This window comes from Dendropsophus ebraccatus, chromosome 5 (genome assembly GCF_027789765.1).
Source record: "Dendropsophus ebraccatus isolate aDenEbr1 chromosome 5, aDenEbr1.pat, whole genome shotgun sequence".
Taxonomy (NCBI): domain Eukaryota; kingdom Metazoa; phylum Chordata; class Amphibia; order Anura; family Hylidae; genus Dendropsophus; species Dendropsophus ebraccatus.
Genome location: NC_091458.1, coordinates 130,703,329 through 130,719,989, shown reverse-complemented (window position 1 = coordinate 130,719,989; position 16,661 = coordinate 130,703,329). Strand labels below are relative to the sequence as shown.

Here is a 16,661-nt window from a genome sequence, read left to right as displayed (position 1 = left end):
CATGGTGACAGGTTCTCTTTAAAGAGAACCAATCAGAACAATTGTGCTGATATGGTTCTCTGCAGCACAGTATAGAGCTACGGTGCAGCTCGCGGAACATATCAGCTGAAGCTGTAGCTTTATAAAAGGTAAAGAAGTTTTATTATGCCGCAGGAGGCCTGGGAAAGGGGAGGCGCAGCTCTCTGCCTGTCAGCGTGCAGTGCAGGGATGATTGACAGGCAGGGAGGCCACTAACAGGTCTCTCTGCCTGTCATCATTGCTGCACTGACACAGACAGCCGCGACCAGTCATGGGTGGCTCCCTGCCCAGATGACTAGTTGATGCTCCTCTCCCAGCCTTGTATGATAAAACTTCTTTTTTACTTTTATAAAGATACTGCTGCATGGTATGTTCTGCGAGCTGCACAGTACCTCTATACTGTGCTGCAGGGAACCATATCAGCACAATTGTCCTGACTGGTTCCCTTTAAGAGCAGCTATGAAGGACAAACTAGAGTTTTAACAAATAAATAGCTTACCAGGCTATCAGAATATACACAAGTTAATATTCTGGCAATGATGAAATGTTAGCACACTAAAGCACGCATAGTGAATATGACTTGTGAATTGCCTTTAGTATCTTGTTAATAGTTTAGACTGTTATTGTTAGCAGAGCGCAGAACAAGAAGGATTTTTTTTTTATGCAAGACACCAACTGAAGTGTTTAAAGGCAGAGGCAAGCATCTAGTAAAGGTTACCATCTAGTAGGTTACCATCATGGGACTGTTAGAGAAGCTCACACAGGCGTGTATTATATAGGGCTCCTTAGGGCCATTAAGTAGTTCATCAAAAAGTAATATCAGAAAAACATTAGAACTACATGTTCATAAAGCCTAGGATTAGACTCATATTATAATCTGCCATCATGATATGCACAAAACAGGTATGCAGTATGAAAAACTGCTCTGCTAATACTGTTCTCCTCTTACCTTAAAGGAAACCTGTCAGCCCTGAGCTCCCAATACTTACCCCGTCCTGCCGATCTCGCTCCCAACGCCGAGAAATCAATGCCTGCTGACTAATATGCACATTAGAAGAGATGAGTTCGAAGTCAATAGGAAATCACACACAAGGGGGCGGTGATTTATCTGGGGTGGGACCAGCATCGGGAGAGGGACCGACAGAAGGGGGTAAGTAAAGTATATTGTAATCCGTCTTCTTCTTCTTCCAGCCATTGTTATGCGATTAATACAGCCCGAAGCGCTTTGCGCACAGACTCCGTCAGTACTAAAGCTGGTCCGTACTTAAGCTGGTCTTCAAAGGATGGCACCTAAGTCTCTTTTAAACGGACAATACTTAAGCTGCTCTTAAAGGGACAGTATATAGGTAATTTAAAGCGTTGGCACCTAAGTCGCTCCTTAAGGGACTGTACCAAAGTTGCTCTGAAAGGGATTGTACCAAAGTTACTCTTTGATGATCATCAGTGATGTTAATGATGATGTTGTCGACAAAGTTATCATTGTTGTCAATGATTGTCATCAGTGATGTCATCGATGTTGTCATCAGTGATGTCATCGATGATGTCATCGATGATGTCATCAGTGATGTCATCACTATTCGATGATGTCATTGATTATGTCATCAGTGATGTCATCACTATTTGATGATGTCATTGATGATGTCATCACTATTCGATGATGTCATCGATGATGTCATCAGTGATGTCATCGATGATGCCATCACTACGCGAAGATGTCATCGATGACATAATTTGTGAAGTCATCAATGATGTCATCGATGATGTAATAGGTGATGTCAAAGATGATGTCATCAGTGATGTTATCGATGATGTCATTGATGATGTCATCAGTGATGTATTCGATTACGTAATCAGTGAACCATCAGTGATGTCATCGATGATGTCATCAGGGATGTCATCGATGATGTCATCAGGGATGTCATCGATGATGTCATCAGTGATGTCATCGATGATGTCATCAGTGTTGTCATCGATGATGTCATCAGTGATGTCATCGATGATGTCATCAGTGATGTCATCAGTGATGTCATTGATGATGTCATCGATGATGTCATCAGTAATGTCATCGATGATAAAAATCGATTATGTCATAGATGATGTCATCATTGATGTCATCGGTGATGTCATCAGTGATGTCATCGATGATGTCATCAGTGATGTCATCGATGATGTCATCGATGATGTCATCGATGTTGTCATCAGTGATGTCATCGATGATGTCATCAGCGATGTCATCGATGATGTCATCACTACTCGATGATGTCATTGATGATGTCATCACTACTATGTCATCGATGATGTCATCACTACTCGATGATGTCATCAATTTCATCGATGATGTCATCAGTACTCGATGATGTCATCGATGATGTCATCAGTGATGTCAACGGTGATGTTGTCGATAAATTTATAATTGTTATCAATTATTGTTTTCAGTGATCTCGGAAATGATGTCAGCTAATATACTATTAATGATGTCATAATAGTTCTTGAAAAAGCACTATATTGCAATTCGTCTTCTTCTTCCAGCCATTGTTATGCGATTAATACAGCCCGAACCGCTTTGCGCACAGACTCCGTCAGTACTAAAGCTGGTCCATACTGTCCGGACAGTATATAGCTAATTTAAAGCGTTGGCACCTAAGTTGCTCCTTAAGGGACTGTACCAAAGTTGCTCTGAAAGGGATTGTACCAAAGTTACTCATTGATAATCATCAGTGATGTCAACAATGATGTTGTCGATAAAGTTATTATTGTTGTCTATGATTGTCATCGGTGATGTCATCGATGATGTCATCAGTGATGTCATCAGTGGTGTCATCGGTGATGTCATCAGTTCTGTCATTGATGATGTCAACAGTGATGTAATCGATGAAGTCATCGATGATGTCATCAGTGATGTCATCAGTGAAGTCATCGATGATGTCATCAGTGATGTCATCAGTGATGTCATCGATGATGTTATCAGTGATGTCATCAGTGATGTCATCGATGATGTCATCGATGATGTCACCAGTGATGTCATTGATGGTGTCATCGATTATGTCACTAGTGATGTAATCGATGAAGTAATCGGTGAAGTCATTAGTGATGTTATCGATGATGTCATCAGTGATGTCACCGATGATGTCATCAGTGATGTCATCGATGATGTCATCAGTGATGTCATTGATGGTGTCATCGATTATGTCACTAGTGATGTAATCGATGAAGTAATCGGTGAAGTCATTAGTGATGTTATCGATGATGTCATCAGTGATGTCACCGATGATGTCATCAGTGATGTCATCGATGATGTCATCAGTGATGTCATCGATGATGTCATCAGTGATGTCATCAGTGATGTCATCGATGATATCATCAGTGATGTCATCAGTGATGTCATCGAGGATGTCATCAGTGATGTCATCGATGATGTCATCAGTGATGTCATTGATGGTGTCATCGATGATGTCATCAGTGATGTAATCGATGAAGTAATCGGTGAAGTCATTAGTGATGTTATCGATGATGTCATCAGTGATGTCATCGATGATGTCATCAGTGATGTCATCGATGATGTCATCAGTGATGTCATTGATGGTGTCATCGATGATGTCATCAGTGATATCATCACTATTCGATGATGTCATCGATAATTTCATCAGTGATGTCATCGCTGATGTCATCACTACTAATTTTTGAAGTCATCAGTGACATCATCGATGATGTAATAGGTGTTGTCAAAGATGATGTCATCAGTGATGTTATCGATGATGTCATTGATGATGTCATCAGTGATGTATTCGATTACGAAATCAGTGAACCATCAGTGATGTCATCGATGATGTCATCAGGGATGTCATCGATGATGTCATCAGTGATGTCATCGATGATGTCATCAGGGATGTCATCGATGATGTCATCAGTGATGTCATCGATGATGTAATCAGTGATGTCATCGATGATGTCATCAGTGATGGCATCGATGATGTCATCAGTGATGTCATCGATGATGTCATCGATGATGTCATCAGTGATGTCATCGATGATGTCATCGATGATGTCATCAGTGATGTAATCGATTACGTAATCAGTGAACCATCAGTGATGTCATCGATGATGTCATCAGGGATGTCATCGATGATGTCATCAGTAATGTCATCGATGATAAAAATCGATTATGTCATAGATGATGTCATCATTGATGTCATCAGTGATGTCATCGATGATGTCATCAGTGATGTCATCGATGATGTCATCGATGATGTCATCGATGTTGTCATCAGTGATGTCATCGATGATGTCATCAGCGATGTCATCGATGATGTCATCACTACTCGATGATGTCATTGATGATGTCATCAGTGATGTCATCGATGATGTCATCACTACTCGATGATGTCATCAATTTCATCGATGATGTCATCAGTACTCGATGATGTCATCGATGATGTCATCAGTGATGTCAACGGTGATGTTGTCGATAAATTTATAATTGTTATCAATTATTGTTTTCAGTGATCTCGGAAATGATGTCAGCTAATATACTATTAATGATGTCATAATAGTTCTTGAAAAAGCACTATATTGCAATTCGTCTTCTTCTTCCAGCCATTGTTATGCGATTAATACAGCCCGAACCGCTTTGCGCACAGACTCCGTCAGTACTAAAGCTGGTCCATACTGTCCGGACAGTATATAGCTAATTTAAAGCGTTGGCACCTAAGTTGCTCCTTAAGGGACTGTACCAAAGTTGCTCTGAAAGGGATTGTACCAAAGTTACTCATTGATAATCATCAGTGATGTCAACAATGATGTTGTCGATAAAGTTATTATTGTTGTCTATGATTGTCATCGGTGATGTCATCGATGATGTCATCAGTGATGTCATCAGTGGTGTCATCGGTGATGTCATCGGTGATGTCATCAGTTCTGTCATTGATGATGTCAACAGTGATGTAATCGATGAAGTCATCGATGATGTCATCAGTGATGTCATCAGTGATGTCATCGATGATGTTATCAGTGATGTCATCAGTGATGTCATCGATGATGTCATCGATGATGTCATCAGTGATGTCATTGATGGTGTCATCGATTATGTCACTAGTGATGTAATCGATGAAGTAATCGGTGAAGTCATTAGTGATGTTATCGATGATGTCATCAGTGATGTCACCGATGATGTCATCAGTGATGTCATCGATGATGTCATCAGTGATGTCATCGATGATGTCATCAGTGATGTCATCAGTGATGTCATCGATGATATCATCAGTGATGTCATCAGTGATGTCATCGAGGATGTCATCAGTGATGTCATCGATGATGTCATCAGTGATGTCATTGATGGTGTCATCGATGATGTCATCAGTGATGTAATCGATGAAGTAATCGGTGAAGTCATTAGTGATGTTATCGATGATGTCATCAGTGATGTCATCGATGATGTCATCAGTGATGTCATCGATGATGTCATCAGTGATGTCATTGATGGTGTCATCGATGATGTCATCAGTGATATCATCACTATTCGATGATGTCATCGATAATTTCATCAGTGATGTCATCGCTGATGTCATCACTACTAATTTTTGAAGTCATCAGTGACATCATCGATGATGTAATAGGTATTGTCAAAGATGATGTCATCAGTGATGTTATCGATGATGTCATTGATGATGTCATCAGTGATGTATTCGATTACGTAATCAGTGAACCATCAGTGATGTCATCGATGATGTCATCAGGGATGTCATCGATGATGTCATCAGTGATGTCATCGATGATGTCATCAGGGATGTCATCGATGATGTCATCAGTGATGTCATCGATGATGTCATCAGTGATGTCATCGATGATGTCATCAGTGATGGCATCGATGATGTCATCAGTGATGTCATCAGTGATGTCATCGATGATGTCATCGATGATGTCATCAGTGATGTCATCGATGATGTCATCGATGATGTCATCAGTGATGTAATCGATTACGTAATCAGTGAACCATCAGTGATGTCATCGATGATGTCATCAGGGATGTCATCGATGATGTCATCAGTGATGTCATCGATGATGTCATCAGGGATGTCATCGATGATGTCATCAGTGATGTCATCGATGATGTCATCAGTGATGTCATCGATGATGTCATCAGTGATGTCATTGATGGTGTCATCGATGATGTCATCAGTGATATCATCACTATTCGATGATGTCATCGATAATTTCATCAGTGATGTCATCGCTGATGTCATCACTACTAATTTTTGAAGTCATCAGTGACATCATCGATGATGTAATAGGTGTTGTCAAAGATGATGTCATCAGTGATGTTATCGATGATGTCATTGATGATGTCATCAGTGATGTATTCGATTACGTAATCAGTGAACCATCAGTGATGTCATCGATGATGTCATCAGGGATGTCATCGATGATGTCATCAGTGATGTCATCGATGATGTCATCAGGGATGTCATCGATGATGTCATCAGTGATGTCATCGATGATGTCATCGATGATGTCATCAGTGATGTCATCGATGATGTCATCAGTGATGTAATCGATTACGTAAATCAGTGAACCATCAGTGATGTCATCGATGATGTCATCAGGGATGTCATCGATGATGTCATCAGGGATGTCATCGATGATGTCATCAGGGATGTCATCGATGATGTCATCAGGGATGTCATCGATGATGTCATCAGTGATGTCATCGATGATGTCATCAGTGATGTCATCGATGATGTCATCGATGATGTCATCAGTGATGGCATCGATGATGTCATCAGTGATGTCATCAGTGATGTCATCAGTGATGTCATCGATGATGTCATCAGTGATGTCATCGATGATAAAAATCGATTATGTCATAGATGATGTCATCAGTGATGTCATCGATGATGTCATCAGCGATGTCATCACTATTCGATGATGTCAACGATGATGTCATCAGTGATCTCATCGATGATTTCATCAGTACTCGATGATGTCATCGATGATGTCATCAGTGATGTCAACGGTGATGTTGTCGATAAATTTATAATTGTTATCAATTATTGTTTTCAGTGATCTCGGAAATGATGTCAGCTAATATACTATTAATGATGTCATAATAGTGCTGATGTCTTAATACTGTCCGGACAGTATATAGCTAATTTAAAGCGTTGGCACCTAAGTCGCTCCTTAAGGGACTGTACCAAAGTTGCTCTGAAAGGGATTGTACCAAAGTTACTCATTGATAATCATCAGTGATGTCAACAATGATGTTGTCGATAAAGTTATTATTGTTGTCTATGATTGTCATCGGTGATGTCATTGGTAATGTCATCGATTATGTCATCAGTGATGTCATCAGTGGTGTCATCGGTGATGTCATTAGTTCTGTCATTGATGATGTGAACAGTGATGTAATCGATGAAGTAATCGGTGAAGTCATTAGTGATGTTATCGATGATGTCATCAGTGATGTCATCGGTGATGTCATCAGTGACGTCATCAGTGATGTCATCGATGATGTCATCAGTGATGTCATCGATGATGTCATCAGTGATGTCATCGATGATGTCATCAGTGATGTCATCGATGATGTCATCAGTGATGTCATCGATGATGTCATCAGTGATGTTATCGATGATGTCATCAGTGATGTCATCAGTGATGTCATCGATGATGACATCAGTAATGTCATCGATGATGTCTTCAGTGATGTCATAGATGGTGTCATCGATGATGTCATCAGTGGTGTCATCACTATTCGATTATGTCATCGATAATTTCATCAGTGATGTCATCGATGATGTCATCACTACTCGATGATGTCATCGATGACATAATCGGTGAAGTCATTAGTGATGTCATCGATGATGTAATAGGTGATGTCATAGATGATGTCATCAGTGATGTCATCGATAATGTCATTGAGGATGTCATCAGTGATGTCATCGATGATGTCATCGATGATGTCATAGATGATGTCATCGATGTTGTCATCAGTGTTGTCATCGATGTTGTCATTCACGATGTCTTCGATGATGTCATCACTACTCGATGATGTCATTGATGATGTCATCAGTGATGTCATCACTACTCGATGATGTCATCGATGATGTCATCACTACTCGATGATGTCATCGATGATGTCATCAGTGATGTCAACGGTGATGTTGTCGATAAATTTATAATTGTTATCAATTATTGTTTTCAGTGATCTCGGAAATGATGTCAACTAATATACTATTAATGATGTCATAATAGTGCTTGAAAAAGCACTATATTGCAATTCGTCTTCTTCTTCTTCCAGCCATTGTTATGCGATTAATACAGCCCGAACCGATTTGCGTACAGACTCCGTCAGTACTAAAGATGGTCCGTACTTAAGCTGGTCTTCAAAGGATGGCACCTAAGTCTCTTTTAAAGGGACAGTACTTAAGCTGCTCTTAAAGGAACAGTATATAGGTAATTTAAAGCGTTGGCAATTAAGTCGCTCCTTAAGGGACTGTACCAAAGCTGCTCTGAAAGGGATTGTACCAAAGTTACTCATTGATGATCATCAGTGATGTCAACGATGATGTTGTCGATAAAGTTATCATTGTTGTCAATGATTGTCTTCGGTGATGTCATCAGTGATGTCATCAATGATGTCATCAGTGATGTCATCGGTGATGTCATCGATGATGTCATCAGTGATGTCATCAATGAAGTCATCAGTGATGTCATCAGTGATGTCATCAATGATGTCATCAGTGATGTCATCGATAATGTCATCAGTGATGTCATCACTATTCAATGATTTAATCAGTGATGTCATCGATGATGTCATCACTACTCGATGATGTCATCGATAATGTCATCAGTGATGTAATCGATAACGTAATCGGTTAAGTCATCAGTGATGTCATCAGTGATGTCATCGATGATGTCATCAGTGATGTCATCGATGATGTCATCAGTGATGTCATCGATGATATCATCAGTGATGTCATCGATGATGTCATCAGTAATGTCATCGATGATGTCATCAGTGATGTCATCGATGATATCATCAGTGATGTTGTCGATAAAATTATAATTGTTGTCAATTATTGTTTTCAGTGATCTCGGAAATGATGTCAACTAATATACTATTAATGATGTCATAATAGTGCTTGAAAAAGCACTATATTGCAATTCGTCTTCTTCTTCTTCCAGCCATTGTTATGCGATTAATACAGCCCGAACCGATTTGCGTACAGACTCCGTCAGTACTAAAGATGGTCCGTACTTAAGCTGGTCTTCAAAGGATGGCACCTAAGTCTCTTTTAAAGGGACAGTACTTAAGCTGCTCTTAAAGGAACAGTATATAGGTAATTTAAAGCGTTGGCAATTAAGTCGCTCCTTAAGGGACTGTACCAAAGCTGCTCTGAAAGGGATTGTACCAAAGTTACTCATTGATGATCATCAGTGATGTCAACGATGATGTTGTCGATAAAGTTATCATTGTTGTCAATGATTGTCTTCGGTGATGTCATCAGTGATGTCATCAGTGATGTCATCAATGATGTCATCAGTGATGTCATCGGTGATGTCATCAGTGATGTCATCAATGAAGTCATCAGTGATGTCATCGATAATGTCATCAGTGATGTCATCAGTGATGTAATCACTATTCAATGATTTAATCAGTGATGTCATCGATGATGTCATCACTACTCGATGATGTCATCGATAATGTCATCAGTGATGTAATCGATAACGTAATCGGTTAAGTCATCAGTGATGTCATCAGTGATGTCATCGATGATGTCATCAGTGATGTCATCGATGATGTCATCAGTGATGTCATCGATGATATCATCAGTGATGTCATCGATGATGTCATCAGTAATGTCATCGATGATGTCATCAGTGATGTCATCGATGATATCATCAGTGATGTTGTCGATAAAATTATAATTGTTGTCAATTATTGTTATCAGTGATCTCGGAAATGATGTCAACTATTATACTATTAATGATGTCATAATAGTGCTTGAAAAAGCACTATATTGTAATCCGTCTTCTTCTTCTTCCAGCCATTGTTATGCGATTAATACAGCCCGAACCGCTTTGCGCACAGACTTCGTCCAAACTGCGCTTCGAAGCCCTCGGCGGTGACAGGTGTGCTTTCTATTAATGGTTTCGATCGGATTTCTCGTTTTTAGGAAATTTACATCTAAGAACCCCTAATTTCCCATAGAAAATAATGTTTTTTTTGGGAATAATGGTTACACTGTAAACGCTAACAGTCAATCACAGCACTTAGGCAAATAGCTGAAATATAGCAGCCAATAGAAATTCTAAGGTCCTGTCAGTCAATGCCTCTTAAAGGGTTAGTACTTAAGCTGGTCTTCAAAGGATGGCACCTAAGTCTCTTTTAAAGGGACAATACTTAAGCTGCTCTTAAAGGGACAGTATATAGCTAATTTAAAGTGTTGGCACCTAAGTCGCTCCTTAAGGGACTGTACCAAAGTTGCTCTGAAAGGGATTGTACCAAAGTTACTTATTGATGATCATCAGTGATGTCAACGATGATGTTGTCGATAAAGTTATCATTGTTGTCAATGATTGTCATCGGTGATGTCATCGATGATGTCATCAGTGATGTCATCAGTGGTGTCATCGGTGATGTCATCGGTGATGTCATCAGTTCTGTCATTGATGACGTCAACAGTGATGTAATCGATGAAGTAATCGGTAAAGTCATTAGTGATGTTATCGATGATGTCATCAGTGATGTCATCGATGATGTCATCAGTGATGTAATCATTGATGTCATCGGTGATGTCATCGGTGATGTCATCAGTGATGTCATCGATGATGTCATCATTGATGTCATCGGTGATGTCATCAGTGATGTCATCAGTGATGTCATCGATGATGTCATCAGTGATGTCATCGATGATGTCATCGATGATGTCATCGATGTTGTCATCAGTGATGTCATCGATGATGTCATTAGCGATGTCATCGATGATGTCATCACTACTCGATGATGTCTTCGATGATGTCATCAGTGATGTCAACGGTGATGTTGTCGATACATTTATAATTGTTATCAATTATTGTTTTCAGTGATCTCGGAAATGATGTCAACTAATATACTAATAATGATGTCATAATAGTGCTTGAAAAAGCACTATATTGCAATTCGTCGTCTTCTTCTTCCAGCCATTGTTATGTGATTATTACAGCCCGATCCGCTTTGCGCACAGACTCCGTCCGTACAAAAGCTGGTCTTCAAAGGATGGCACCTAAGTCTCTTTTAAAGGGACAATACTTAAGCTGCTCTTAAAGGGACAGTATATAGGTAATTTAAAGCGTTGGCACCAAAGTCGCTCCTTAAGGGACTGTACCAAAGTTGCTCTGAAAGGGATTGTACCAAAGTTACTCATTGATGATCATCAGTGATGTCAACGATGATGTTGTCGATAAAGTTATCATTGTTGTCAATGATTGTCTTCGGTGGTCATCGATGATGTCATCAGTGATTTTATTGGTGATGTCATCGATGATATCATCCATGATGTCATCGGTGATGTAATCGATGATGTCATCAGTGATGTCATCAATGAAGTAATCAGTGATGTCATCGATGATGTCATCAGTGATGTCATCGATGATGTCATCAGTGATGTCATCAGTGATGTCATCACTATTCGATGATGTCATCAGTGATGTCATCGATGATTTTATCACTATTCGATGATGTCATTGATGACGTAATCGGTTAAGTCATCAGTGATGTAATTGATGATGTCATCAGTGATGTCATTGATGATGTCATCAGTGATGTCATCGATGATGTCATCACTACTCGATGATGTCATCAGTTATGTAATCGATGACGTAATCGGTGAAGTCATCAGTGATGTCATCGATGATGTCATCAGTGATGTAATCGATGACATAATCGGTGAAGTCATTAGTGATGTCATCGATGATGTAATAGGTGATGTCATAGATGATGTCATCAGTGATGTCATCGATTATGTCATCGATGATGTCATCAGTGATGTCATCGATGATGTCATCAATGATGTCATCGATGTTGTCATCAGTGATGTCATCGATGATGTCATTAGCGATGTCATCGATGATGTCATCACTACTCGATGATTTCATTGATGATGTCATCAGTGATTGTATATATAGAAAACCAGTGGGCACCGCTGTAAATTAAAGGAGTGCTAAACCAATGCATATAAATAACACATATCCAAGGAGAACAAAAAGCATATGCACAAATAGGTAGCACATCACAAAAATACTTTATTACAATATAGACACAATTACAAAAATTTACTAAATAGATGAAGCAGGAGTATTGCAAAAAAGGGAGACAAACCCCAGTAACACTCTACTTTAAAAACAGTTAAAATGTCCACATAGGTCCGGCCGGTATACCAGCAAGGACCATTCCACCACCCTGACCCAGGACTGTACAACCAATATCAGAATGTAACTAAACTGCCAAAGCAGAGTCCCTATAACATATCCCTATAGCAACACCACAGTGGTGTATCCAAATGGGTAGGACAGTACAAAATAGTCACCATAACAGTCCATAAGAGCGTAGTGAAAAAACGGGTCAGGTGGGAAAGGAGAAATCCCACGCGTTCCGCCGCCCAGCGGCTTCCTCAGGGATATGAATAGTAGAGTGGGGGGCATACTATATATGTATCAAGAACATGTGTGGGCAATTACAATCATAACGTACCATGTGCAGGAGAATCTGGCGTCTAGCGATATCGGGCGCCATCTTGGAAAGATTGCGCCTGCGCAGTAAGTCCAAAACATATGAGGAGAGCCATGGCGTGTAGCGATAGCGGGCGCCATTTTGGTAAAGTTGCGCAAGCGCAGTATGTCCAAAACATAGGAGGAAAGCCAATACTAGCAAGGCCACAAAAACATGGTGGCCGTAGCCATGGATATATGTAAGCGTTGTGGAAGACTCGCGCATGCGCATACATCGCAGAGAGAAAATCATATAAGATAATAGCGCATGCGCCAGTCGCCCAAATATGTTATCCAGCACTATACCCAGATCTGTGCACTGCGGCCAAGGGATAAGCGACCGCACACAAGTCGGAACATCGGAGCTTGCCCCAAGCTATCATGTAAACCACAATTTTAGCATAGGAGCCGCCGTACAATAACTGCTAGTTCCGATTACTAAAACCGGCATCTATTACATAGAAAAAATTGCGATAACATAAACATATGGGAATATAAGAAGGTATTAATGGGGGAAATTTTACAATCATGAGGTTATAACCAATATGTTGTATTGCAAATAAGTGCCCCCATAAATGTAGTAGCTGCATCGCAATAATATAATATCATACGCAAATAACATATATCAAATTAAGATGAATCATTAACAGCTACAAATTGTCCAAATGGTACGATACGTAGACCCACATGAATAGACCCAATCACAATGATTCAAGTAGTGCCTAACAGTGCCGTCCAAATCAGGGTCAAACCACGGAGTATAGTCAGTAGATTCGACCCATATAGATGTTATAATATGAAAAATGGTATAAACATGGTATAGACAACTTCACAAAAACAGGCAGAGATATCCAATAATAGTACGTTAGAAGAGCCCAAACATGTAATCCATCGGATAACTGCCGCATAAAAAACGCTAGATATAAACAGCGGCAAATAAATACAAAAAAAAAAAAAAAAAAATTATAAGCTAAATAAAGCAACTAAACGAAAACAGGCAGTAATATCCAATGGTGATAAGTTAGAGAGCTCAAGACACGTAAGAGATAAATAAGTCGGATAACTACTATCTGCCATATAGGGAAACTGCCATAGATAACTGCCATATAGAGAAAGCCAGATGTTAATAGCGGCGGATAGATATTTAAAAATAAAGCGATGTGATGACGGCGAATAAATATTTAGAGATAAGACGATGTATAGTCATGATTAGTAATTATGCCGGCACGATTTATCAAAAAGGCTCAGTTATGCTCATGTATCGAGAAAACCTCAATTAAGCCGGCACAATGTGACAAGAAACTGACAACTCAACAGACGCCAATGAATGTCGTACAATGGATACAGATGGTGATAGATATATAATGGAACTGTCGGTAGTCACGATCGATGACACAATATGTCTGACAATTCGGGCATATAAAAGGCAACTGAAATGTCGCATAAGAATTACTGATAAATGCCACAAAATGAATACCATATAGCAAGTATAGTAAAGTAAAAGGAACAAAATTTACTGAAAAACAGGTTAAAGTGATGGTGAGCTGTTGCCATATAGTATATCGGAAAGCTCCACCGTATTGGGAGATAAGCAATATACGTACTATTTATACATGACCTAATATCCCAAATAGTGATAAAACAATATATTATAAAATATACACTATATAGAAAAAGTGATAATAAAATATATATAAATGTGTGTATTATATTATAAAAATCAGCTAAACCTGAATCAGAGGATGAATGTGCAGCCCAGAAAGAGAAACCTGGATCTGCACATATCCAAGGAGATAGGAGAATCGGCAATATGTGTACTATTTATATATATGACCAAATGTCCCAATAGTGATAAGAAAATACACACTATATAGAATAAAAGAAAGAGAATTATATTGAAATTTATAATTTATTTATTATGTTTTCGTTTAGTTGCTTTATTTAGCTTATAATTTTTTTTTTTTTTTTTGTATTTATTTGCCGCTGTTTATATCTAGCGTTTTTTATGCGGCAGTTATCCGATGGATTACATGTTTGGGCTCTTCTAACGTACTATTATTGGATATCTCTGCCTGTTTTTGTGAAGTTGTCTATACCATGTTTATACCATTTTTCATATTATAACATCTATATGGGTCGAATCTACTGACTATACTCCGTGGTTTGACCCTGATTTGGACGGCACTGTTAGGCACTACTTGAATCATTGTGATTGGGTCTATTCATGTGGGTCTACGTATCGTACCATTTGGACAATTTGTAGCTGTTAATGATTCATCTTAATTTGATATATGTTATTTGCGTATGATATTATATTATTGCGATGCAGCTACTACATTTATGGGGGCACTTATTTGCAATACAACATATTGGTTATAACCTCATGATTGTAAAATTTCCCCCATTAATACCTTTTTATATTCCCATATGTTTATGTTATCGCAATTTTTTCTATGTAATAGATGCCGGTTTTAGTAATCGGAACTAGCAGTTATTGTACGGCGGCTCCTATGCTAAAGTTGTGGTTTACATGATAGCTTGGGGCAAGCTCCGATGTTCCGACTTGTGTGCGGTCGCTTATCCCTTGGCCGCAGTGCACAGATCTGGGTATAGTGCTGGATAACATATTTGGGCGACTGGCGCATGCGCTATTATCTTATATGATTTTCTCTCTGCGATGTATGCGCATGCGCAGTCTTCCACAACGCTTACATATATCCATGGCTACGGCCACCATGTTTTTGTGGCCTTGCTAGTATTGGCTTTCCTCCTATGTTTTGGACATACTGCGCTTGCGCAACTTTACCAAAATGGCGCCCGCTATCGCTACACGCCATGGCTCTCCTCATATGTTTTGGACTTACTGCGCAGGCGCAATCTTTCCAAGATGGCGCCCGATATCGCTAGACGCCAGATTCTCCTGCACATGGTACGTTATGATTGTAATTGCCCACACATGTTCTTGATACATATATAGTATGCCCCCCACTCTACTATTCATATCCCTGAGGAAGCCGCTGGGCGGCGGAACGCGTGGGATTTCTCCTTTCCCACCTGACCCGTTTTTTCACTACGCTCTTATGGACTGTTATGGTGACTATTTTGTACTGTCCTACCCATTTGGATACACCACTGTGGTGTTGCTATAGGGATATGTTATAGGGACTCTGCTTTGGCAGTTTAGTTACATTCTGATATTGGTTGTACAGTCCTGGGTCAGGGTGGTGGAATGGTCCTTGCTGGTATACCGGCCTGACCTATGTGGACATTTTAACTGTTTTTAAAGTAGAGTGTTACTGGGGTTTGTCTCCCTTTTTTGCAATACTCCTGCTTCATCTATTTAGTAAATTTTTGTAATTGTGTCTATATTGTAATAAAGTATTTTTGTGATGTGCTACCTATTTGTGCATATGCTTGATGTCATCAGTGATGTCATCGATGATGTCATCACTACTCGATGATGTCTTCGATGATGTCATCAGTGATGTCAACGGTGATGTTGTCGATAAATTTATAATTGTTATCAATTATTGTTTTCAGTGATCTCGGAAATGATGTCAACTAATATACTAATAATGATGTCATAATAGTGCTTGAAAAAGCACTATATTGCAATTCGTCGTCTTCTTCTTCCAGCCATTGTTATGTGATTATTACAGCCCGAACCGCTTTGCGCACAGACTCCGTCCGTACAAAAGCTGGTCTTCAAAGGATGGCACCTAAGTCTCTTTTAAAGGGACAATACTTAAGCTGCTCTTAAAGGGACAGTATATAGGTAATTTAAAGCGTTGGCACCTAAGTCGCTCCTTAAGGGACTGTACCAAAGTTGCTCTGAAAGGGATTGTACCAAAGTTACTCATTGATGATCATCAGTGATGTCAACGATGATGTTGTCGATAAAG

General features: G+C 39.4%; 1 protein-coding gene across 2 annotated transcripts in view; it reads right to left on the bottom strand.

Annotated features, from left to right (window-relative positions):
* Positions 1-16,661, bottom strand: part of CYP4F22 (cytochrome P450 family 4 subfamily F member 22) — an 82,453-nt gene that overhangs the window by 45,610 nt on the left and 20,182 nt on the right. The gene's annotated exons all lie outside the window — the stretch shown is intronic.